Source organism: Manis javanica, chromosome 14 (genome assembly GCF_040802235.1).
Source record: "Manis javanica isolate MJ-LG chromosome 14, MJ_LKY, whole genome shotgun sequence".
Taxonomy (NCBI): Eukaryota; Metazoa; Chordata; class Mammalia; order Pholidota; family Manidae; genus Manis; species Manis javanica.
The window spans coordinates 74,023,953-74,046,898 of NC_133169.1; the positions used below are offsets into that span (position 1 = coordinate 74,023,953).

At 46.1% G+C, this 22,946-nt stretch overlaps 2 pseudogenes; one reads left to right on the forward strand and one right to left on the reverse strand.

The window, feature by feature from the left end:
* The window catches only part of LOC118972190 (protein Shroom1-like), a 111,383-nt pseudogene extending 105,979 nt beyond the window's left edge, over positions 1-5,404 (forward strand).
* Positions 5,405-6,722: 1,318 nt separating this feature from the next.
* On the reverse strand, positions 6,723-9,569 carry LOC140846299 (ankyrin repeat domain-containing protein SOWAHA-like; annotated as a pseudogene).
* Between the last annotated feature and the right edge of the window lie 13,377 nt (positions 9,570-22,946).

Consider the following 22,946-nt stretch of genomic DNA (forward strand, 5'->3'; position numbering starts at 1 on the left):
CTGGCACCCTCGACCCACTCACAGTGCCCCTCTCCCTGCGGCTCCAGGCCTCTCTCCTGCAGCGACTGGGGCTCCTGGAGCGGCAGCAGGAAGATGCCAAGGAGCTGAAGAGGCACGTGGCAGGGCGCGAGCTGGCCCTGCGGGAGGTGCTGGTGCAGGCCCTGTCAGCTGCAGAGCTGTGGGCCTACAGCGCCCTGCTGGCGGGCAAGGCCGCGGTCCTGGCCCAGCAGCGCAGCCTGGACAAGCGGGTCCGACTCCTTCAGGATAACTGGATGCTGTCAGGAGCAACCTTGGCCATCCTCCCCCATCCCGCAGGCCAACCTGGCCCCCAGGAACCCGCCCTTCCGGTAAACCTCCCCCCTCCCCAGTTCCCCTCACCTAGTTACAGGCTGTGGGGTCGGGGTGGGGGTGGGGAGCATGGCGCATACCTCTTACCAACATGACTGGGACAGCCCCCTGGTTTCCTGCGTCTTTTCCCTCAGGGAGGGGAAGACCCAGACCGGGCCTTCCCAGAATGCTTCTTCCAGGTGTCCTCCTGTGGCTCCACCTGGGTCTTATGGATTATTTGGTAATTAATTTATGGATTTAAAAACTAGTATTTCCCCTTTTTGTGATGAGAGGCCTGATCAGGGTTGGTTGGAGGGAATGAAGTAAGAGTTGTATTTCAATTTAAGTTGCAAAATGACCTTTTCTTTCAGTAATGATGTGAAAAGATCTGAAGCTATGTTGTTTACAAACTATAGATCCACACCGTGCCTGACTAGAGCAGAAGAGGGATGGCAGTTGCTAGGAAGACTGGAGAGAATAGGCCTGAAGACAGGAGGAATCGGGGGGATGCTGGGCCCTCAATGCTACTGCCCCCATGCCCCAATTCCTAACTGTTTCAGTGACTGTCACACAACAGAAGCCTAGGCCTGGTTGGCTGAGTCCAGTTCTCCTTTGCTGTTTTTACCCAAGCCCACAGCCCCACAGTGGAAGTAGGGTACTGCTTCCCTTCAAGACTCCAGGGATAGAGAATTTCTCCAAATGGAAAAAAGGTTCAGTTACTTTGCTGCCTAATAACCCTGACAAATGTCCAGTACACTTAGATTTTCCAGTACATTCATTCCAAGACCCAGAAAAAACTTTCTTCCTCTTTCAATTATGTTATGAAAACGGAGTTTATCTAACTCTCCTTTGGAAACCCCACTGGGTCCCCCAGGCTTGAGGAGGCAGTTGGGGGAGGGAGCTGAAGCTCAGGCTTAGGGGACTTGGAGGCCTACCATGCAGGGGATGAGAACCTGGAGAGGCAGCTCCACTTGTGTGCTAGAGATGCTGATCTGGGACGGGCTAGGGTTGGGAGTCGGGAATTAGGGGCTGGAGTGGTATAAACATAGGACTCATACTCCCCTTTATGTGTGCATCTGCCCTGTGTACACAGAATCAACGTTAAGTTCTCAAATATGCATGTGAAAATCTGCTTTAGTATTTGTAGCTGCAAGTCTAGGGACAAGAACGTTGTTCATGCAAATGTTCAGTGTATTTTTGGAAGTTGGTCACATTAAAAGGCATGTGTATGTGTATTTAAAGCCAACTGACCCCCCAAAATGAGAAATCTCTTGCTTCTGGGTTTGTTTTCTGAAATGTATTGTCAGTAAATGCAACTGGTTGGGAATTTTAAATGGTATTCATACCAAAAGCATTAGTTCTAACAGTGGGACTATTGAGCACAGAACAATGCTCACATTGTTCCTTTTTATGGAAAACATGGGGCTCTTGCTGAGGCAGTTGCAGGTTCTAACATTCTGCTTTGCTTCTCTCTGAACACTGTGGGTGGGGCCTCCCCTCCAAGGCCCTCATCCTGGCTGGGCAGCTCACTTGGAGACCTAATCTGGATAGAATTTATTCTTATTTCTGCTTTTTGCCCTGTACAGGCCCCCTTTGCATTTAACCATTGTGATATTTTTAGAAACACACTTAACATGATCTTTTAGGCCAGTGAAAACTACATACATCAGACAAAGTACCCCCAGTACAGGATGAGCATGGGGAGCAGTTGTCCCACTGAACTGCACTTTGGTTCTGGTGGGGTGGGGGGATTCCATGGGGAAATAAGAGGCCTCTGTGGTGGTCCCAGCCAGAGCAGGAAAACCCCAAAATTAGGGCCATACCTCCTGTGCCCGTCCTTCCATTGTGCCTCTGCCTTCTCTTGCCCCACTTATCTCCTTTCCACACTCCTTTAGAGAGCAAGAATGAGCTCTCGGTTGTTCTGTATTGGCACCACAACCAGAATTGTAAGGCACCAGAAGCCTGGGGAATGCCACCCTCAAGGACACTGCCAGCAGAGGGCACTGTTCTCGTTGTGATGAAAACTACCCACGTTTTCCTGCCGCCACCCCAGCTCCCAGGCCCTGTGGGCTAGCTAGCCTCAGGGACCTGGGCTTGCCCAGGTGAGCAGTGCCTCTGCTGGGCCTGAAGGCTGGGGCCGAGCCTTTTTGCCCTGTCGGAAAGAAGCTCGGCCAGCCAGGTTTTTTGCTGTCTCGCTTTCCTTTGCCACTAGGTTTTCACTGGAAAGCTGTTGGTAAATAACTGGGGAAGACGGGGGTGTTGATGTACCAAGCCAGTATAAAAAAGAGCGTTACTTAGTTCTCCAGGATGGAAAAGAGGGTTTTGAGGTCCCCGTTGGGGTCTCTGACCCCACCTCCTTCGGCCCTGGGCGTCCTGCCCGCCGAGGCGCCTCCGGGCTTTAGCAGGCGCTGGCTTTGCTGGGCGTCGTTGGGGCAACAGGCAGCCCGGCTGCTGCCTCCGCCTCTCGCCTCAGCCCGCCCCCGCTGCTCTCCCTAATATGGATTTAATTAGTGTGCTTTTCCCCTTCAGACTGTGCATGGGAAACTGCATAGGGAAGCAGTGTTGCGCGGTGACCCAAACCCGCGTGTCCTGTCTTCAGGAGGCTGCTCTGCACACCACAGCCCTCCGCGGGCGGCTGGCGTGAACCTCAGGGATCCTCGCAGGAACAGACCGCGGTGCCATTCCCTCACATGTCATTCAGAAGCTTTAGAGGAAATTTAGGTCAAATGTGGCTGAGGACCGCGGAGAGATGAGGTGAAAGAGGAATGGGGTATGGGGTGCTGGGAGGGCAGCAGTTGCTATAAGGCAAGCCTCTCGGCGACCCCGTCGGTTTCTCTCAGCCTGGCTACAGTTTAGACCGTCACGATGGGTGTTGGTTGTCTGGCATTTAGATCAGCACCAGCTTGATAACCCTCATTCGGCCTCCAGACCCTGCCTCCCAGTCTCTGTCTCAGGCTCTCTGCCTATCATTTCTCTCACTACCTCTTCGTTCATTCTTCCCACCTGCAGAAACTCCTGAGCTCCCTTTGCTTCAAGTCCAGAGGTTTGGCAGTTCTGGGACGGTGAGGCCAGGACAAAGAGGTTCAAGGCAAAAAGCTATCTGGAGAGAGCAACAGCGAGTCTATTTATGAAATCATGTTAAAAGGTCAAATAATTTCTTCCAGGTAAAGGCCAAAACAGAGGGAGCCTGTGGGGCCGGAGCGGGCTCAGCTTTATAACTGTTGAGAGATGCTTTTGATTCAGCTGTTTATGTCTGGAAGGTAGGGACGCTAGAGGATTTTGCATTAAGAAAGACATTGTTGTATCTATTTTAACTGAAGTGACAGCACATAAAGAATATGGGGTAACTTCCCTTTTGTGGGAATATTTTTTTCCCAGCAGACCCCATTGTTCTTTATGTATACAAATACTAACATGATAAAAGAATGATGATCATGTAAAGCAGAGCCACAGATCAGAGCTGTTTGGCCTTGGGATGCAGCCAGACACCCCTTGGGAACAACTCAGCCCCCTTGGTATTTCAGGATGATATATTGCAGTTCACAAAGAAGTCTGCTGTCTCATTCCCTGGGCTCCTCCTTCCCCACAGTCTGTAGGATGGGCACTGCCAGTTTTATGTCCCACAGACGGAGATGGGGCTTGGAGAATCGGATAACTTACGAAAGGTAACTAAGTGAGCAAAGAGCTGAGATGAGACCACCTTGCTTTTGTGCAATAGGACAATGTAGTGGAAAAGAGCACCGGGATGCCATCTCGACTGACAGTTAATAGCCGTGAGACCTGGACAAGTTAATTCCGTTTTTTCTAGGCTTCAATTTCCTCGCTTTATAATTAAGATACTAACAGTACACACCTTGTAAGATCGTGATTGATAACTGTTAAGTGTTTAGAACTGTGCCTGGCACTTAATAAACACAGGTCACATATGTATTACCCAAGCAATCCCTGGTCTCCATTAGGTAAGAGACCTGTGCTCAAGAACAACCTCCAGCCTCCTTTAGAGGAAATGGAGAACTTTATTAAAAAGCCTGCTCTGGATATGACTCATACACATCTACATCAATGATTAACTTCTCCCCTACTAAAAGAAGTAATTCTCTTCCTTGTGACAGTTCCAACCACCTAAACTGCCTTATCTTGTAGACGACTATTTTTTTGTCAGTTGTGGAAAATACCCTTCTACATTAACTGTAGTTCCCTAGTGATTTACCTTATAGTTTCAGAAAGTCTTGGCCTGTAAGGACGATGCAGTGGTTTCTAACACCTGAGTTTTACTCTTACTGATCCTAAACTCTTGCCAAATGTTGTACTTTACTTGGCTGAAGTACATCCTTCTCAAATACAAAGCTTCTTCTGGAAGGTGAAGTAAGTCTACTGTGATTTCAATGTGCAATAAATAAGAATTATTCTTATTACGAATTTGCTAGTTTAGATTTTGTCTTTCTTAAGGCAGATCATCCCTTGTTTGTGACATTTATTCCCCGCAGTCAAACCTCTTTTACCATGGGAAATCGCTAGTATCTTGTTCTGTCTTCTAGACCTTCAGCGCCTCAAAGTTGCTGTAATTATTGCCTCCCACAATTTTTCTGCAGAGGCAGATCTCATTTGCATTTTTAAATAATTTTTGCAGTTTAGCAGAATTCCAGGCAAGGAAGGTGGAAAGGGTCAGTTTAGGGCCTACATTTATCTACAGTTTTTGACTACCATATCTGTATGTGGTTGACCCTTTCATTTTGCAGAGCAATGCAAACATTCTCAATAATAGAATGCTTGAAAAAAAGCAGAATGAGGAGAAAAGGAAGAAATTAAGTAGATGAAAAGAAAAAATACAGTAGTAAGAGCTATAAAATAGTTATGGGAAATAAATCATCACACAAGTAGGAACGAAATGTGAGACTATTTCATTACTTAAATCTAATATTTAATTAAAATCTTAAATTAAATTTAAATCTGATATATGTATAAATAGCACGGGAGCCCCACTGCCCTAAACTATTTGATGTAACTAATGACATGCAAACACGATTTGCAAAAGTACAGCATTACCACAAAATGATATAAACAAAGTTGGTTGAGCAAATAGATTCCACACCTTTAAAACAGAAAAAGAGCCATTCTAATTGAACCTGGGAAATCTGGGCAAGACCTACAAACATTCTCAATTACAGACAGGAGTAAAGGTCCAGAAAAGTTAAGCCACCACTCTAAGGTCACTGTGCAAAGAAATTCTACAGTTGCTATTTTGGAATAAGTTGTTTGCCTTCAGATGGTTTTTAAAGTGGTTACCACATAATTTTTGCTTGTACAGAACTTTCTTATAAAATGGTTGCTTCAGTGTATCCATTATTGTTTAACCAGTTTTTTGTGGGGTTTTTTTGCTGTAAAATTATGACATTGTTTTTCCTTTGCATATTCACCTAATGCACTGAAAGGCTCAGCCTGATTTGAAAACCACAGATTCAGAAACATGGCACAATGGTGCAATTCACAAATAAATCAAACTTTAAAAAAATCAAAATATTCATGCCAAATCAAAGTAGCCATCCACGAGTGCCAAAGATACATTTATATTTCACTGTAAAGACAACCACAAATTAAAAGTATTTGCCAAAATGTCCCTTTTTCTTTCCTTGTTAAATCACCGTACTCCCAAGATGTACTTGTTTCCTACAATTTAGCATTCACAGTACAACTGAAATTAAGTACGTTCCCAATGGTCACATTCTGTGTTCAAGACTCCCTATCGAGAGCCTTGATTGCCTAAAATGAGGTAGATAAACATCTAAGGGTTTTGTTGATTGGGACCAAATACCTTTAGATCTTGATCATCTATTTCTTTAAAATAGAATTCCAAAATATTTAACAAAAGATTGAAAATTTCTTAGCATTTTTCTTAACAGTGGAAAAATATAATTTCAAAAGGTTATTATGAAAATTGTTTTACCTCATTTCAATTGAAAAACTGGATGAAAGCATCAAATTACAAACACCATTACATATCTTAAAGCTGAAAATCCAACATCATTCAACATTTCAGAAGACCCTTGCTGGAATTCTGGCTTGGGAGTGTTTTAGAGGCAGAGGCCTTGGTTGGTGAACTCACTCAGGGGCCCCTTAACCTTTCATCCTAAATGCCAAGCCTTCAGAGTTCAAGCCTGATTTCTGGAATTCTTCATAGTGAACCTCTCCCTGAGATCTTGGATCTCATCTCTGGAGAGAGGAGGGCAAGCTTCACACAGAAGCTAGAAGCATAGGCCCACCTGGGTAAAACAGGCTGCAGTGGACAAGGCTGGAAATAGGATAGAGCCACACGTGGTTGGGGCGCCGGCTTGGGCAGGCTTAGATCATGAGGGGCAGGCCCGGTTAGATCTACCAAGCAGTAGCCCCAGGGACCGTCAGGCTGTGGGGGGCAGGCTGGGCATTAGACCGGCAAGGGGCCCCGCAGTGGGTCGACGAGAGATTTCTGAAAAGGCCGGCAAGCCACTGCGAGTCTTTGACTTTTTATGAGGAGCTATGGGTGAGGCACCCAAGAACTTGCTGAGGGAGCCCGACTTCCTGAGGCCTCGAGCCAGGTCCTGAAGCATCAGGTCGTCGGCCAGGACACCCAGAAACACGCTGGTGGTGGAACTGAGGATGGTGGCTGCCACCTGCACTGGACGCCACGCCGCAAGACTGCCACTACGTCCAGCAGTGGCGTCGGGTTCGGTGAAGTCTCGCAAACCAGGGACGCCGAGTAGACAACGCAGCACATACGAGGCGCCGGTCCGCAGGTAGTAGTAGGCGCGCCGCCCACTGTGATCACGCACGTGCACCTGCGCACCTAGGCGTTCTCGTGGCCGTGCAGTGCCGCCAGGTGCAGTGGCGTGTAGCCGCCGTGTGAACGCGCGTTCACGTCGATTGGCGCGCCCCCACGCCGCGCGACCTCCACCAGCTGCAGCGCCATCTCGCGGTCGCCGCTCTTGGCGGCCCAATGCAGGGCCGTGAAGCCAGACATGAAGTCGCGCTTGGCCGCCAGACCGCTGTCGCGCAGCAGCAACCCGTGCAGCTGTAAGTCCAGCGGCCACCGGCCGCCCGCACCAGCCACTCGTGCTCGGCCGTCTCTATGGGCACGGGGGACGGCGGCGGCGCAGCGGGTACTTCCTCCGTGTCGGGGCTCAGCAGGCGCGGGCCGGCGCGCGACAGGCGCCTCAGGTGCGGGGAGCGGCCCGCACCGAGGCCAATGCCCAGGCCGGACTCCTCTACAGAGAGCCTCCGAAGCAGCAGCGGGGAGCTCCGCGGGCTCGGCTCCTCCGACAGCTGCCGGCGCAGGCCCTGCTCCTCCGCCCGGATCCGGAGCGCGGCGCGGCCCGGGACGCAGCGCGCGGGCAGCATGCAGGGCTTCGGCGGCGCGAGCGGACGGGGTGGTGGAGTCCCTTTTGTCTCCCCAGACCCAAGTTCCGGGTCTGACGCCTCCGTGTGGGACAAGGCCGCTGCCGACAGTGCCCTAGACGGTGGGGACACATCTGCAGGGAGTTCCTCAGAGGGCTGGACTAGCTCAAATGCTGGAATCCGAGCGCCCGAGGGACCCCCTGACTGCTGTGCTGCGCCAGACAACAGCGCCACCGTCGGCTGAGCGGGCTCGGAGGCCAGAGGCCGGCGGGCGTCCGGTGACTGCGATGGCAGGGCTGGGTCCTCGGGTGGCTCCACGGACCGCTGTGCCGAGGCCAGTGCTGGAGCCTCTGCGGCAGCGGCCTCCCCCGGTGAGGAAGAAGCGAGCTTCGACGGCGCGGCTGCGGACGCGGAGGTGCTGGGGACGCAGGAGGGCAGGGGTTCTGGACCCTCGCGGGGCCGCGGCTTCTAACGCAGCACCACGAACTTAACACCGTCGAACTCCCTCACCACGGCCACGTCGTTGACAAACTGCTTGAAGCTGTCCCTGCGGGCGGCGCGGCCGCGAGGGTCGCCCGCATCCAGCAGCGGCTTGAAGCGGCTCAGCAGCCCCGAGTTGTGCACCTTTCCGCCGTGCTCCTGCAGGAAGCCCAGCACCACCGCCTGGCTCACCCCGGCCGCCGCAGCGGCCACGGCCGCGGCCAGGGCCATGGTCAGCGCGCGCCGTGCGGGGGAGCCGGGGCCGTCGCCTCCCACCGGCCCTCGGGTCCCGGCTGCTGGGCCAGGTGGGCGTCGCGGCGCCGGAGCAGGATTCCGGAAGTCGCATCAGCCTGGGCCAGGCTCACCGGGGCCGGACGGGCGTGTCCCCGATGCTGGACCTTGGTCGCGCCCGCGCCGCGGAGTCCGGGTGTCTCCTGGAGAAAGGCGCTGGGGGCGGTGGCGCGCGCCCACCCCCGCCTCCCCTCTGGGCCCCCAGGCTTCGGGGTAGGTCTCTGCCTCTTTATTCTGTCCAGTGGGCGCCGGGCTCCATCCCCCGAGCGCGGTGCTTGCCTTAAGGTGACAACTGCCACCAGGGCTGCGGAGGGAGTGGGGGGAGCGGAAATTCTCTCCACCGCCCTCCCCCAAACCCGGGAATTGAAGGCGCAGCGCTGTGCTTCAGCTCTGCTCCCTGTTGCTAGGTGGGTGGGTGTGTTTCTCCGGGATGCGCAGTCAACAGGCGAGGCAAGGACTTTTATTCCTTGAAGGAATATTTAACCACAATATACCGGGCGAGTATTTAAAAGCAATCATTTACTTCAGGACCATTCATATCAATACCTTTGCAGTGATCGATTGCTGCAAATTGTATGAAGCCGTTTTTCTGTTTGAAACGCAAAGATAATTAGCTGTGCTTGGCAACGCATGCTACCCGAGGTTTAGGAGAGACTTAAAAAGCAATTTTTTCATGATTAAAATAATGCATTTTAACATCGAATTTTAGGAATAGAGCCACAGGGAAACAAAAACGATAATAAAGGAAACATATCACTTGAAATCACCACTACCATTTTGAATTTTTTTCTTCTCTCCCACCATACATGAATATACATGCTTATAATGTAAAGAAAGAAAGCAAAGTTGGAATTACACTGTTTTAAAAACTTATTTAATCCACCAATACTTGTTGAGCATCTGGTTTTGTGCCAGTACCTTTTCAGGATATGATACAACAGTTAGCAAGACAGATAAAAACCCCTGACCTAGTGGAGTTCACATGGAAGGGGGAGCAGAAATAATGCGGCGAATCTGAAAACTGTGTAATGTGCTAGATAAATACTATGGAAAAAAATAAAGCAGAGTAAAAGAGGAGAAGCGGGTTGCAATTTTGAACCCTTTGTTCATTGTGAAGGTCGCAGTTAAGCAAGGGCTTGAAGAGATCAGGGAGTTAGATAGCTGGGTGGGAGAAGCTTTTACACCTGAAGGAACGGCCAGAGCTGAGGTGGGGTCAATTTCTTAATTTAGAGACACAATACTACAAATATATAAACAGAGGCACCCCGTGTCTTTAAAGAGACAAAGACTCTGCAGTCAAAATTCTACACTTGAATCCTAGCTTTGAGCTACTTGTTTGACTCTCTGTGCCTCAGTTTCCTGATCTATAAAAGGGGGATGATAATAACAGTACTTACCTAATCAGATTGTTGTGAGATTCAGTGGGAAAACAAACACAAAACACTTAGCACAATGCTTGACCCACAGTAAACATTCAAATTACTATTAGTAGTATAGTCACTACTATTGTTATTACTTATTGAAAAGAAAAAACGAACAGTAAAATGTGAAAGATCTCGCTTTCCTCAGAGGCAGTTTTTATTTTCAGTCCTGTTTCCAGAATGCATCTTCTTATTTTCTCCAGCTTTATATTATATTATAAGCATTTTCCCCAATGACAGCAACTATTCTCTAAAAATATATAATTATTAGAGCTTGCATCAAATAAATGTGGCATTATACCTTAATTTTGTTCTTATAGTTGATAGTCTTGTTTCTAGTTTTTAATCTTATGAATGGTGCTGCTTGTATATAAAACTTTGTGCATATTTCTGATTAATTCCTATGGGTAGAATTACAGGTCAAAGGGAATTAATTATTTTTAAAACTCTTGAAACTTATTACTGAATTGTTTTCCAGAAAAGTTACAGCCCCATGAAGGTGCCTGATCTTTTGCTCACTGGCATTGAGTAGTACCTTTTCTCACTTTGAAACACAAAATAATTGTATATAGCTCTAATTCCCATTTATTTTGTTACAAATCAAGTTAAGCTTCTTTCCCTCTTATTCATTGTCTACTTGGATTTTTTCTTTTCGTGAATGGGTTTTTTCACCCTTTACCCATTTACTAATATTTTGTTGTTGATATGCAATTATTAATTAACCCTTTATTATACACATTGTAAATACTTTTCCAGTTTGTCATTTGTCTTTTAATTTTCTTTTCCGATGACTCTTTTTTTAAAATTGAAATATAGTTGATATACAATCTTTTTTTATTGAACTATCATTAATATACAGCTTACATTGGTTTCAAATGTACAACACAGTGGTTCAATAGTTACCCATATTATTTAATCCTTACTCCCTCCAGTGCAGTTACTATCTATCATGTAGAAAGGTGTTACGGAATCATTGACTATATTCTCCATTCTGTACTACAATCCCATGACCACCTTATATTGTGATTGTGAATTATTGTGGCACTTTATCCCCCCTCTCCCCGCATCCACCCCAACCCCTCCTCCTTGGTGACCACTAGTCACTTCTCAGTGTCTATGAGTCTACTTTTTGTTCCTTCTGTTTTACTTTGTTTTTATTCCACAAATAAGTGACATCATATGGTACTTGTCTGTCTCTGCCTGGCTTATTTCACTGAGCATAATACTCTTCAGATCAATCCATATTGTTGCAAATGGCAGGATTTATTTTCTTTTATGGCTGAATAATATTTCATTGTTGATGGACACTTATAGTGCTTCCATACCTTGACTATTACAAATTGTGCAGTGATAAACATAGGGGTGCATACATCTTTTCGAATCAGGGATTTTGTTTTCTTTGGCTAAATTCCTGGAAGTGGAGTTACTGGATCAAATGGCATTTCTATTTTTAGTTTTTTGAGGAACCTCCATACTGCCTTCCGCAGGGGTTGCACCAATTTATATTTCCACCAACAGTGTAGGAGGGTTCCTGATATGCAATCTTATATTGCTTTTAACACAGTGGTTCAACAGTTACCCATATTATTAAGTCCTCACCCCAACTAGTGCAGTTACCATCTGTCAACATTAGGAAGATGTTACAGATCCAATGGCTATATTTCTCCGTGATGTACTAACACCCCGTGAGCAACTTATATCATTGAGAATTTTTGTGCCCCTTTATGCCCCTCACCCTCCTCACTCACCCACTCCAACCCCTCCTCGACGGTAACCACCAGTCACTTCTCAGTCTGATGACACTTTCTTTTTTAACTAGTTTTTAATTGTAAATATTGTATTCTTTTAGGTTAAGAATAGAAGTGCAAAATAAGAAGATATATCTCCCATTTAAAAGATAACTTTTAGGATCAATGTTCTCTGTAGTATTAAGCAATCTAAGAATGATAAAGCCTTTGAAAGAATCCAATGGTAAGTGTAATCAGCTGTCTTTTCTGTCTAAATATTACCTCTTTTTAACCCAGCTCAAATCCCACCCCTAAAAGTCTTCTGCAACTGCCCCAGGTGTATCATCCTCTCCACTTCATTAGCCAACGTCTATTGGCTATTTTTGGATGAAGGGAAGTGAGCCAGGTATTCTGGGAAGAAGACACACCTGCCTTTGAGGAGCTTACTGCTTACAATTTTGTTACATATCCGTAAGAAATGAATGCTTTGTGTGCTTACCGGCAGGTATAGGCCCCTGGGAAGTTGTCAAAACACAGGCTATGAAATAGACTGAGCTTGGAAGTTGGGCTGTGAATTCAGGGTAAACAGTGCCTAGCATTCGGTTTAGGTTACATGTCAGAAATACAGGAGAAGATAATATTGAAAAAGTCTGGGGTCATGACTGGAGGACCTTAAATTCCAGTTTGGTCTTTTTCCTATTTGCAGTATAATGTCACTGAAAGCTTTCTTCCTTATTTTTTCTTTTTTAAAAGTAGTTTTAATTATCTTCAGATTGTAAAATAATATTTTCCTAATTCTCAATAGTTTCTAAAATATAAAGACTAGAGAACATGTTAGAGAACCACTTTCAAAATTGTTAGGTTTATTCTGTGTGTGGGTTTTCTGTATACATCCATAAATATATTCACAGTCCTATATACCATTCTATACAGATAGAATTAGACCACACACACATTATTTCATAACCCATGTTTCTTTACTGCCTGCAGTTACCAGTGCTGATGTTAGGAGGGAGGAGGGAGTCTTGGAGGAGGTGATCTCAGGGTCCCTGGAAAAGGTGGTGAGGGTCATCAAGCTAGGGCGGTGGGGAAAGTTAGGGAGGGGAGCCAAAGGTCGCAGTTAATAATTGGCTGAGCTCAAACCCGAAACCCAGGCTGTCTGATTCTAAAGTTTGTGCTCATTTACTGTGCAAAATTAGATCACCAATTGCTTAAAATCAATGTTCTGAATATTTAATAAATAAAAGGAAAAATCCCTCAAATAAAAATCACCTTAAATCTTTACACTTGTGCATCTGTACATTCTCTACTTTAATATTTTAAGTGATTAGCTTATAGTGTGAGCAAACAGAATAAGGATGCCAATGACATCCAATTCCCCAGACTGCTTTAAATTTTGGTGCCCTGCTGCCAGTAAGGCCATTGAATCAGTTCTTCCTGTGACCCTGCAGTTTTCCTATAAACATCAGGAAAATCAAATGTCAAATGTATATTTATAGCAAGGGTTTTATCATGTGTCCTGAATTCTTTTTTCTGTCCAGATTCTATGATGTGTCCTGAACATGGGTAAAAGCAGTAGGAGGGCCACTTGTTCCTATCTCAGTATCTTAAATTTGGGAGAGGTCAAGGTAGAAAGAAGGCCTTTTGTGTTTTTTAAAGCCACATTATTAAATAAATATAAAATTAAAAACCCTCTGTAATCTGTGTTATGTTCTGTTGCGTTACCTATTCTAACTCACACTACACTCTGAACCCTATGCCTGGGCCCACAGAGTCCCATCCCGGATCCTTTATGTTTGTAACTGTCCCTGTCATGGTGGTGGTAGCCACGTGCATCAGCCCCTTCCATGAGGCTCAGTGTACCAGTCTGGCTCCTGTGCCCCCTGGTGTCTCCTCAGTGTCTGGCACCTGTAGGCAGGAGCTGTAGGACATGAGGGGGATGGGCCGCCTGGAGTGGCTGTAAAGGGACTTTGCCCAGATACAGATACCAATCTTTTGCAGTTAAGACTGGAACAAATCATGTTTTGTTCTTGCTTACCGAGCCCAGGGGAAGCAAAAAGGGCCTCTTCTTTCTCAGGCCTGCAACTTGTTAAGCCCACTCCTCTCCAAGCTCAGAGGGACTTTCTTTATTTCTAAATCATAGTGGCAAATCTCAGATCATTTGCACCTGTTGTAAACTCAATTTTTATATTTGTGATTCATTTTTCAGGCCACTTTATGTGATTCCTCAGACTTGCTTGGTTGCTTGGAAGGGAACCAGCAGGCCTGGTCCACGGACACATGGAAAGACCTTGCCTTTTGTACCTTTAGTCATTCCTCCTTGGCTGGTTTTATTCTCACAGATGAGCTTTGACTTAAAAGGCTCTTTTTTTCCCCTCAAGAGTGCATTTTGGGGCTCTGTATTCCTTTCACATAGGTCAGTGTCCAAATCAGGAAAGCTGAATCTGAAAGACCTGCAAAGTGCTATTTAACCATTTCATAATTGTAAAGTGGAGTACCTGCTTGGGTCAGGGTGGACAAAATCAGCAACCCAGAGGCCAGACTTCCATGTGTTATGGAATATGCCTTCAGATGGGCTTGGAGAAGAAGACAGCACCAAATGTTTGGAAATGTGAAATCCACCAACTGCATCTGGCTTTAAAGATGGCAGGTAAGAACAGCTCAGCTCTTACCTAAACTCTTGTCCTAGTTAGTATAACTTGCTTAACTTACCTTCCACTTACCAATATGGGTACAGGTAGAAAAAATCCTTAGAGATCACTTATACAGCTTTCTATTCAATGGTTCTAAGAGCTCATTAGCAGAGAGCTCAAAATAAGATAATCTGAAGTAAGTTATACCAAAAGACTGAAAGGTAAGTGTTGATGGACACCTTCCCTTCTAGACAGGATATGTCGGGGGGGTGGCGGGAGGCGGGAGGAGGGGTGCACAGGTAGCCAAAGAGTGAGTTCCAAATTCTCAGAAGAGCTGCTTACTGGCAGCTTTGAGACTATTAAATGGAGATAGAACAGTTGTAACAGCCCTCAGCGTAATAATTTGTGACATTGAACAATGAGCAAGAAACAGATGAGCTCTGCCTCTGAGACTGTGGTCTGAGGACGAAATCACAAGTAGAATGGGGTTTGCTGATCTGACTGAGCATCGATGAAATATTAGCATTGTTAAATGCAAACAAGGATGATGTAGGTCTCTTTTCATGACCTATTCCCAAGATGGCTCAAGTTCCCAGGAGCAAGATACCATATTTTCATCAGTTGGAATATAACTGAATGTTCAAGAGATGCTGATCATGATGAAATGGCAGCAATTTGTCACATAGTAGTGATTTTCATTGCTATGATTTTTCTTTTTCAGAATAGGGTCAGAGGGCACTGTTCTCAATAACTACCAAATAGTTTTTTAATATGTTCAGTGATCATTGCTAAATGTCAATTTGTCACATGGCAGTGATTCTCGTCACTTGGATTGTCCCTTTCAAAATAGGGGCAGAATTTACTGTCTACATACCTGACTCTCATCTGAGAGTCTGTAAACAACAATAGGTTAATGTGGTTCAAGAGTCCATTAATTTCAGTAGCTAGGAATGAGGTCATGGAGGGGCTGTTTTTCCTGGACTTTTCTGAATGTAAACTTCTGGTTACATTCTCAGATGTTGATCAAATAGAGGCTAGCATAGCGTAGTTAGCAACGCAAACATCTATCTAACCCTACAGGACTCCAATTCTAGACAGAATGCCTGGAGCAGGAGCCGGGAACAGAAATACAGATGTGCTCGGGGCATTCGGCAAAGAGGAAAGGCCCTGCTCCCGCATCCAGACTAAAATGCAAACCACGAGGGTCTCTCTCGGCAGGAAAGGCTGGAGGCTGCGCGTGGCCCCTCATGCGTGGCCCCTCATGCGTGGCCCCGTGCTTCTTCCTCTCTTCTTCCTTCTCCAATCATTCTCTTCTTTAGCAGTGATGATAGAATTTCCTGTGCAAAATAACCCTTTCTTTTTTAAGTAGAAATTTTTGGCAAAATGTCACAATGATCTACTGTCCTCAGAGCTCAACACACTGGGCCTTAGAAGCTTTCCAGGGGAGAGACAATAAGACCACAGTCTGCACAGAGGCTTCTGTGTGACTGTGACAACAAAGACATAAACAATCATATTAATGTTGTTGGTTAGGTTTGGGCTTTTTTGCTGCTGCTTTTTTGTGGTAGTTTTTCACTATTCAGTCTAAATTCTTAAAGAATATTGTGTATGTCTCCTTTAAGAGAAATTGTTTACATTCCAAAATTAACAGGTCCTGTGTTCTACTTGCATTTTCCATGCAGACAGTGTAGTGGGCAGGATGGCGTCCCCCCAAAAAGATATGCCTATATCCCCAAACTATGAATATGGCTTTATTTGGAAAAAGACCTTTGAGATGTAATTAAATTAAGAATCTCGAGATGAGAACATCTTGGATTATTCAAGTGGTTGGTAAATTCATTGACAAGTGTCCTTATAAGAGATGGAAAGGATAAGACACAGAAGAGGAGACAGGCAAGTGAAGACAGAGACAGACACTGGAGCAATGCAGCCCAGCAAGCCAGGGACCTCCTGGCATCTCCAGAAGCTGGGAGAGACAAGGAAGGAAAACATTCTAGAGTCTTCTGGGGAGTGCGGCCTGCTGACACTTGCTTTTGATTTCTGGTCTCCAGATCTGCGAGAGAACACTTTTCTGTTGCTTTAAGCCACCCAGTTTGTGGTAATTTGGTATGGCAGCTACAGAAAGCTAATACCAAAGGTTAGAAGGAAATAAGAGTTTTTACCCACATCTTGCTATACTGAAAGATTCCATCCTGAAATGACTTTCCTTGGGACCCTAGGACTCAGATGTCCCAGGGCTGTGATGAGATCTGGCCCAGGCATGTCTCAACTAAAACCCATGTTGTGCCTGTGTGTCAGAGAGTCCTGATGTGTAGATAAAATTTTTAGAGAAAAATTTCCCAATGGCTGGTACATTTGGTATCCTGAGGCAGGCTTCTCTTTCTAGCAGGTATTTTATGAGATGAGATGTCAGGCCAACAGACTATTTTTACTCTGGGAGAGGTGTTTCTTGTTAGTTCATCCTGAGCTCCTGGTTCCTGTCTCCTTCACCCTGGCAGGCTTTCATATTCCCAGAACCCCATCACCACATTGCCCTGCCCGCATCCCTCCAGAATCATCTACAGTGTGGCATTCCAGGTACTCATCACCCAGCAGAGAGAGCTGACAAACACAATGTAATATCTTCATGCTTATAGTATAAAGTATAATAAGCAACAGTTCCTTTCCTCTATAGAATAATCATCTGGTGAGGAAGATAGACATATAAACAGAGATCTATGGGAGGATGTGCTCAGGGCTAGACAGCGATCTGTTACTGTGCTGGGTGCCCAGTGGAGGGGGCACTTCTTGGGAGAATCTGAAAGCTTTCTGAGAAGACAGGGTATTTGAGCCAAATAATGACCAGGAACTCTGCAGGCTGAGAGAGGAGAGGAAAACATTCTCTGCAGAGGCATCAGAGGAAGCAAAGGCAGACATAGTATGTTTGTGCAACAGCAAGAAGCTCAGAGTGACAAGAGAACGGGGTGAGGACAGGTGGGGTGCAAGAACCAGGTTGCATAGGGTGATTGGTGCCAGACTGCTGAGGGCCTCACACATCTTCAATGGCTCAAACTCAACATGTCCAAAATGAACTGCCCATCTTCTTCCAGAACTCTCCTGTCCCTCCCCCAGAGTTCTCCAGCTCAAGAAAAGGACCACTGCGCACCTAGCTGGCAGAGACCTGGGCATCAGCACGATTGTTCCGTACCCTCTTTACTACCTCCTGAATCCATCCAGCTCTCTCTACTGCTGTGCCAGGCCTTTGTCTTTTCCAGCCTGGACTTCTGCGGTTGTCCTCCCGTCTTGCCCCCACTCCCTTGCCCCCAGTGGGGCTTGCCTCCATTCCATTCTCTACCTGCAGCCAGAGTAATCCATTTAGAACACAGATCTAATCATATCACTTGGTGTCTGTGTAAAACTCTATAAACTATTTTAAATGGCTCACAAGACACTCTGTAATATGGCCTTTGATCAAAGCAATACGTGCACCAAAGACCCCATTATAATGGAAGCAGCTGCTCTCTGACCTAGAGCTCCCCATCCCCCAGAGAAATCTTTCAGCTGGTTCTGGGTTTTGGTACTTGCAGTAGTTACCTCCATATCCACGTACTATGCTTACATCAAAGTTCCTCAGTTTATCAGTCTTGAACATCCTAATATAGTAAATGGCTTAGTTGACTTCTATTACCTTTTGTCTCTCTTCTCCATCACCAAACTCTTCCTAGTTCCTCCTCAGGTCACTTCTCAAACCTCAAAAAATATACTTAAACCTTAATTTTTTGCCTCATCGATCTTGCACAGATCTACCGCTAACTTGCACTTTGTAAGATGGGAGCGTGAGAGCTCCCAGTCTACCATCCACCTTCCCTGCACCATCTATTCCTTCCCTTACACGCTATGCAGTTTGATGACATTTATATTTCATTTAACCAGAATGAATATTCTATAAACTTTTTCCGAGTTGATTCTAAAAGGCAAAACAATTTGACTTTATAATAACCATGAGAATGTATTCACTGCAACTCAACTCTGCGCTGTGTTTCCATTTGCTTCATATTTGGTTCTGCCTTTCTTGTATACTTTTAGTTTGGGAGCATAATTGCCATCTTTTTTTTTTTGCAGTTGGTGAGTTTTCCAAGCCGTTGTCTATTCCGATGAATCCGTCCCTCTGGCCCCTCACCTCTCTGCAGGGTCTCCGGCGGCTCTGGCTTCCGGGGCCAGCTGCACAGCTCTCCGCTCTCATACTGGGACTTCCTGGAACTGCTTTCCTGAGTCGGGTACACCGTTTCTGAATGTCTCATCTTGCTCTTTCTCCTGGGAAGTGCTGAGCCATGCTCTTAAATAAGTTCCTAAAAAACAATGCTTAGAGGATAATTTATATTTTTGTATGGAAAACCTCAAAAACATATAAAGGAGGGAAAACAATATAATGAACCCTCATATACCCATCAACCAGCTCTAATAATTACTAATTCATGGCCAAACTTATTTCACTTATACTCCTAAGCTACTTCTCTCCACTCCCAGATTCTTTTGAAGCAAATTCCAGGTGTTATATTACCAATAAATATTCAAGTATGTATCTCAGAAAGGTAAAGGCTCTTTTTTTATGGTAGATTTATTTCTTTATTCATTTTTAACTATTACAGTGCTTTTCCCCCCATCCTGAGTATACACACTCACTTTTCTGTACAGTTGCACAGCTGTCATTCTTACAATATTTTTATTAGCTGCAAGAGATTGTTTTGATTGTATATTCTGTCTAGCAGCTCCTCTGATACTGAGTATGTTGGTTGTTTCTAATGTGCTACCAGTAGTTTAGTCAACGCTAACAGTCCCTACAGCTCTGCAGGCCCTGCCCTAGACATTGATTGGGGTTGTAGTGTGAATAAGAGAAACAGTCCTTTCTGCAAGGAGGTTACATCCTGTTGTGGCTGTTTCATTCTTTCTTCTTTTTTATTATCAAATGTATATCACGGTGGTTCATCAGTACTCCTCCCCCACCCTCTCCCCCTGTCCACTCCCCTTCCCCTTGGTAACCACTAGTCCCTTCTCAGTGTTTATGAGTCCCCTGCTGTTTTGTTCCTTCTGTTTTGACTTGTTTTTATACTCCACAGATGAATGAAATCATTTGGTACTTGTCTTTCTCCACCTGGCTTATTTCTCTGAGCATGATAACCTCTAGCTCCATCCATGTTGTTGCAAATGGCAGGATTTGTTTTCTTTTTATGGCTGAATAATATTCCATTGTGTATATGTACATCTTCTTTATCCACTCATCTATTCGTGGGCACTTGGGTTGCTTCCATATCTTGGCTACTGCATACAGTGCAGGGATAAACATAGGAATGCAAGGTAAGGACTCTTTAAAAAAACATAGTCACCATACTGTTAACACACCTAAAAATAGCTATCATTTCTTAGTATCATCAAATGGCCAGTTAGTTTTCAAATTTCCCTGATATATATAAAGGTATGGTCTCCTTTTTCTTTCCTTCCTTCATTTAACGGAGCTTTTAGGATCTTTCTTTCACCCTTATAGTTCCGAGATCTTACTATGACATGTCTAGGTGTGAGTCTTTTAAAATTAACCCTCCACAATGTAGTTGGATGGGGAGAAATATCAATATGCAGGTGGCCATCAGCCTGTGGCTCTCAGCTCCCCTCTGACGCCTGCTCTCCACAGCGTCTGTGCGCTCTAAGTCCAGGGCCTGGGACGGGCGTTGGGCTGGGTGGGAACAGCCCTCTCCGTGAGGGTTCTGGGCCCCACCCACTCTGCTTCAGCCCTGAATGCTCATCCTTCCGCTTCCTGCCCTCTAGAAATTCGTTGAAGTCCTTCATCTGCGGATATGTCGTCCTTTTCTTTTCTGTGCTGTATCAGAAAGGAAGACACTTCAAATTTTTTCTTACAATTACTGTAATGGGATCGTGAAAAAAGAGGCAACAGGCATGAGCTGCGAGTCTCAGGCTGCCCCTCAGTGCTTCTCCCCTGCCTTCAGCTCCTCCCAGGGCCTGGATAGGTCTCTCTTTCTCAAAATCCTGCTCTCTTGTCTTGAAATACTCCTCCTTCCCTGTATCTGCCCCACACAGACTTTTGTCTGGTGACCTCCTGCTCATCTTCCAGTCCACGCCCCTTCCTGCATGGGGGCTCCTCTGGTCCCCCACTCAGTCAGGTCCCCCTGCTGGTGCACCGCTCACATTCTAAACTTTCCTCATCACTTTTCCACATGTCTCCATCTACTGTTACTACTTGTGCCTGTCTTCAGACTGAGCCCCCTGAGGGTAGGCTCTCATCTGCCTTGTTCGGGGATATACTCGGGTTTCAGAGAAGTTCTGTGTGGCAGCCAAGAGTCAGTGTGTGGCCACCGTGGTTTCTAGGAAGCCATCTGGTGGCAATGTTGGTGATGAGCGGGAGAGAACCGTGCTCAGGAGATGGATTAGGGAGCTCCCACCAGGGTCCACGGGAGACGAGGAAGCCCTGATCAGGGCGGAGGCAGGAGGGATGGGGAGAGAGGCTGGCTGAGGAGATGTTTCTGAGGCCACAGTCAGGATCTCGTAGCCCTGCACATGGAGATGAGGGAACATGAGTATTCAAGGATGATTCTGGTTTCTGTCTTGTGAGAAGAAGAAACCAGTGTCCCCGACTGCTGATGTAGGGACGGGGTACAGAAGGGAAGGCACAGGTGACCTCTGGACAGGTTTTTGAGTTAAAGGGTGGTTGTGGGTCACCTGGCAAGTACCTGCAAAGGAGGATCTGAAGCTCAGGAGAGACATTCGGGCTGGAGTCCCATGTGGGTGTCATGAACTTCTAAATGGTAGATGACATGAGGGTGTGGGTGAGCCCACCTAGAGAGAAGGTACAGAGGAGCAAGAAGGAGCACGGAGCACCCTGGGGAATCTCAGTCCTGCAGTGGCAGGTGAAGGAAAATCCCTTGGAGGGGAAGGCGAAGGGGAAGGCATGGACAGAGAGGCAGAAGGGGAGCAGGAAAACCAAGGAAGGAAAGAATTCCAAGAGATAAGGACATAGGGAAATGGCTAACTTGTGGCCTGATGGCACCCTTAGAACATGAATGAAGAACTGTATGTGCTGCTAAGGAGCAAGGGGCATGCATGATATGTGCTAAATGAACCCAGCAACTTCATTATGACCAATGCCTTAATGTCTACCCTCCTGGTGAGCTCTAACAGGAAGCAGCCACGCTGATCATCCTCGTGCCCAGACCATGCAGTGAATGCTCGCGATGTCTTAGTTGTGTGAGTGGCTGAGTGGCCTCAGTGTTTAGCCAGCCCAACAACTTCTATAATCATAATTGTGCACCAGCAGGATCTTGAGAAGTGAGCCAGTTCTTCATTTCCCCTCCAAGAGGGACTTCACAGATGAGAACAGATTCTAAAGGTGCCATATCTGCAAGTTATCAAAACAAATGGACTCTTTTCTCTCAAATGAACTTAGAATACTTGATCTGGATTGAAGAACAGACCAAGTGAATCTTGTGACTTTGGCCACCTACCCAACAGCCATTCTCCCTTTCTTTCTAACGGGACTCCAGCTTTGTTTGGAGAGCAATGTGCCCAGCTCTGGGGACAAGTCATCATTACTGCCTGTCATGTTGGAATTATCTCAATTTGATGTAGATTCTAAGTACTCTGTCGGGCAAGCTGTCCAGAGGTCATGAACAGAAGGACTCAGACCAATTTAAGATAATCCAATCACCCAGCTTAAGAATAAAATTTAAAGCTTGCAGTAAGAAATAAGGGGAAAGTGAACCCATTTAGAGTGAGGTGCACACAGGCTGGGGGAACCCTGTGTCCCTGAGCCCTGAGCCCCACAGTGTTCACGTTCTCCCTGTCTCCGTCTGTCTCTCTGTCCTCTCTGTCAGCTATCACCCTTCCCTGCTGGCAGTGGGGCTGTGAGAGCAGGGTGGAGATTGAACACAGGGGGTCAGCAGACAGACGGTGCCTGGAGCCAACAAATGCTCCATCAAAGAAACGGGGCATGTACCCCTGGCTACAACCGTAGCATATGGATGCCTCTACGGGCAGCTAGGGAAAGGCACACAAGGGGTCAGGATTGGACCAGAATGTGGGTCACCAAGGGAGTGGATTTGGGGATGACAGACATCAATCTGGAATTAGCATGCTCTTTACCTTAATAAGTTGGCTTTTCCATCCCTTTCTATCTACAAGTAACATTCTTATGCTCTTGCATCCTTTTTGATCTATATTCACCATTCCTTTCCTTCATTCTATGTCTAGCACATCTTGTGAGTTAACAACTTACTACCTATATTTAACATATATTTTGAATTTTTCCTTTTTTTTTTCTTGCCTTCTCCAGAAGACTTAAAGATCCTCAATAGTGAGCCGACACACGTTACGTTCTAAGACAACCTTCGGCAATCGTGTGCCTTCTGTGTGGTCACGTGATGCATTTCTGATCCGTGAGAGCCCAGCAGGACTTTTTAGGAGGCATCTGGAAAAGATTTTCTTCCCTAAGAATAGGCAGACGCAATGCGAGCGCAGAGTCCTTTGTCCCCTCCTCCCTTCCTCCATCCTCAGCACTGAAACAGTGGCTGGCACATAATAGACACTCAACAAATAGTCGGTTGAATGAATGGGTGAATGGTATTGGGGCTCAGCCTTAACATCTGTACTGTGTCTTCTGATCAAGCTTCATTTCTAAGTCCAGAGTTGGGAAGGTGAAAGCAGGATGGTGAAAA